The sequence below is a fragment of the Lutjanus erythropterus genome, chromosome 8 (genome assembly GCF_056507025.1).
Source record: "Lutjanus erythropterus isolate fLutEry1 chromosome 8, fLutEry1.hap2, whole genome shotgun sequence".
NCBI classification, from domain to species: Eukaryota; Metazoa; Chordata; class Actinopteri; order Lutjaniformes; family Lutjanidae; genus Lutjanus; species Lutjanus erythropterus.
Window position 1 is genome coordinate 24,864,460 of NC_139324.1, and position 4,168 is coordinate 24,868,627.

A 4,168-nucleotide genomic window follows, 5' to 3' on the forward strand; every position below is an offset into this window, starting at 1 on the left:
ACTGCTGAAGAGTCGTACCTGACTAAAAACAAAAAGACATATAATGACTAAAGGAGCATAATACGACAAAAAAGACATATGACACAACCACGAAGTTGGTGCCAAAGGTTAGCAATTTGTTACACAAAAGGTTATTATATTAGACCATTTTCATACTTCAGGTTAATATTATTTTAAGTCATGCAAGTTCACTAGATGGCACTAAATCCTACACAATGGTCTTTTAAATGCATAATATATAAATACTAGGGGTCTTTCACGTTAAAACCACGATCAAAGACGTAGTTTGATGACACTTGAAAGGTCATACGATCATGGTGCTTTTTAACAACTGTCATAGCTGATGAGTAGTTTCCTGACATGACCAGGCAGAAATCATCCTCATGGAGGAGGTCATATTAAAGTTTTATTCTCCTGTGTTTTCCTGGAAGTTATAGCAGCTAGCAACAAGCTAGCAACAGTTAGCAGGAAGCTCATGTTTTCCTTGAATAAATTATGGATTTTTCTGTTTTTTAATATAGTTAACAGATACTGCAAGTATACAACTGAACAAAATATAGCACACATCAAGGGTTTTTAGATGTTTTAATGCAGAAATGTTCCATGTTATAGCTTTAACACATTGTTGGTAACTTCGTGAATGTGCCCCCCTTCTTTAAAACTGTGCCCCAGTCTGGCCCCTCCATTCAAAAGTTTCTAAACTCGGCCCTGGTCTCTCACAAAAACATGTGTTCAGTGCTGCTTTGAGAGGTGATTGCATGCTGCGTGGTGTCCAGACTCTTTGGCCCCGACCTTGGCTCCATTCATTTGAATCAGAAAGAGCTTTTCACTGGATGGTGTTGTAGTCACAGAGGAGCTGGACTCAACTCTCCTCTCTCTTTCCCTGGACTTTACAATAACTCTGTGCCAAGGGACGAATATTCTCTTTTACTGCAAACCTTATATAAGCCGTGCTAGGATAAATGATTTTCTTGCAAAAAAAAAAAAAGCAAAACGTATTCCTGACTTTTATGATTTGATCTGAAGCACATGTGGAGCGCACCTACGATTATAAAGCCGGAGCTGTAAAATGAAACAATGCGTGATGTTTTTTTTTGTGTGGTCACAGATCGATATGTCATCTTGTCAATGACTTATTGAATTAATTTTGCATCCAGCACTCCGAATGATTTTTACATTCATTTCAAATGCCTCAACTTCAATGATGGACTCACAAAAGAAAAACATGTCTGTTGTTCAGCAGAAATGGGAATTAATGAAGTACGAATACTTTGTTACTGTGCTAAAATAGAGTTTACCGGCTTCTGTACTTTAATAATAATTAATAATAATTCATTATACTTGCGCTTTTCAAAATACTCAAAGACACTTAACATGAGTATTTATTTTTCTAGCAACTTTTTATTTTTTACTCCCTACATTTTAATACAAATATCTGTACTTTCTACTCCTTACAGAGTAAGGACCCGTAACAATATGTAAAAGGTATAACAAGATGAAAAATAAATTAAAATACAAGACAACAAAAAATAAAGTAAAAGATGTGCGAGATGAAAATGACATACAAGACAAAAAAACTAAAAGGACGAAAAAGATGCAACAAGAGAAAAGGACACAGCAACATGTAAAAGATATTTAAAAGATGAAAGCTAAGTAGAAGATGTAACAAGACAAAGAATGACATAAGAGATATAACAAAGTGAAAAAGACACTGAAAAAGCGACTAAAAGATGGAAAAGAGAGGAAGTCTGGACCATGGAGAAAGGGTGAGGTTCATTTCGCTTTGCACAGAAACAGCTGGTAGAAATGTCCTACAGAGGGCAACTTTTTACTTTTGTACTTTGAGAACATTTCAGAGCCTGTACTTTTTCACTTATACTTGAGTAAAGAAGGTGAATCAGTACTTCTTCTTTTACCACTCTTTTTTTTTTAACACAAGTATCTGCGCTCCTGTCGTTCGGAAATGACGAAAGCGCAGTGTCACTTCAGGCATGCCCTTTCTGCGAGAGTCCAAGGCTCAGATCAGCTGCGTTGTACCCTTCTTCCTCTGTATATTGTACAGGCGTCATAGCACCGGCCCCTCTGCCCTCATAAACACATCCAGAAGGGAGTGATTATTTCTCAAGATGTGGAGATGGAGAACTTGCCAGTTCATGCCTCTTTATGAGTGTTTTGGCATGACGGCCTGTTCCGCTTCACAATGCTTTTGTTCCTCTTGTTAGAAGGGAGATGCTTAACCCAACCACCCTGTGGGCCATGTGTCTCTGTCACCTTGAGCTTAGCGAAGGGGCCGAGAGAAACGGCACTTGTGGCTTTCTCTGTTTGTGTCTCCCTCTAATGAAATGCACCGTATCAAGTGTCCCCAAATTAGTAACAGTATTGCAGGTCATAAAACATGGCATCTCCTGTAATCCACAGTGACACGACCGTGCCCACATTCTCTCATGTTGCAACATCGGGAATGCATTTTCATCTAATATGGGGCTTCTTAGCCATGTTCATGCATTTTTGAGGAGACCAATTTGTCCCCAGATTGTGAAATTTGAAGACGTAATAAATCAGGACATTTAGCAGGGATATTACGAGTGGTTGAAGTGTGGGCTTTGGAAAAGGATAAAAAAAATATGTGCGCAGTCACAAGAAAGTATTTTATTTTTCCTTTCTTGGATAGAGCCTCTGAACAGATGCCAAGAAGCAAGTTTGTCATTAAATAGGCACAGATAAGCTTTGATGAGTCAGTTCTTAAAGCAGTAACATCTTACTTCATCTTCTTCCCCACAGATCTGCATTTAGTGATCAAATCTAATTATCCTAATGCTTCCTGACCAATACAAGACAAATTTCACATCTTTTTACGATGTATAATTTCTGATTATTCCCAGTGGTGGTACTCAAACCTTTTACTTCAGTAAAACTAGCAATTTTAGACTGTAGAAAAACCCTGTTACAAGTCCTGCATTCACAAGTCACTTAAAGATGTGCATTAACTATCTAACATTTCCACTGGCAGGAATGCAATACAATAGTCATATAAAGGTGTACAATCACCTGAAAATAATAGTCGCCCACATTGCAGCACTATCTTTCTACAGTACAGTAGCCCAGAACGGTCAAACCTATCACTGGTTGTAAATTCAGACTTGCAGATTTTTCATAGCCACTGTAGTTTCTCCTACACTTGAGGCAGCTGAATTGTTTGCAATCTGCTACTTCACCGTTAGAACTCACTAAATCTTACACACTGGTACTTCATGTTAAAGTACAAAAGTATCTGCATCAATGTATACTTAACGTACAAAAACTAAAACGACTCATTATGCATAACAGGCCATTTCAGATATGATTTAAAAGTTCAGCCAGTAAAGGTAGAGTTTATTTTTTACTTTATATGCTGTCGAGTAGCTTGTGAATTTAACCAAGGAATTAACTAAATCTAATCTTTATCCACATCAACACCATAATAATTCATTTATTATTATCTCCACCAGGTGTAAACATGACTCTGTGCTCCAGTGGTGATTCACATTTTAGTAAAACCTGTATAAAATCTACAGCGGACAGTATAAACAGACTGTTCACGCTTCTTAACCAGCAGGTAAGAGCACAAGTCATCAACAAATGTTAAAACCTACAGGTAATGTTGGGGATTAGTTACATGTACAGCAACTTACATGTAATTAAATCACCAAATAAATGTAATTGTAATCTGTTACAGTTACTAAGAATAAAGCCCATGTCAAAGTGTAACAACCTGGATGTTCAGAATAGCTTTTCTAATTTACAGAGTAAAATTGTTCATTGGCGCGTCTCCAGACAATGTTTCTATTAAAAACTGAATTTCAAATAAAACACTTGTCAGGAGTTTCAAGTAACCATCTGGTGTTTTGTGAACTTCTTTATTCTTTGTTTTCCCAATTCAATTGTGTTGCAGCTATTCTTAATTGAAATAGGTGTTTAAAAACAAACAAACAAAAAACTATTAATAAAAACTTTGCCGACTCTCTCCTTTTCACCAGCTTGTAGGAGTCACAAGTCATCGACAACTACTAGGCTAAAACAAGAGGGAGTGACTAGTTACAAGTAATTAAATTAAATGTAATTACTGTGAAAAAAAAAAGTAATTAAATGATAGTTTCTATTCAAAATGTTGGTGATTACAAATGGTTTA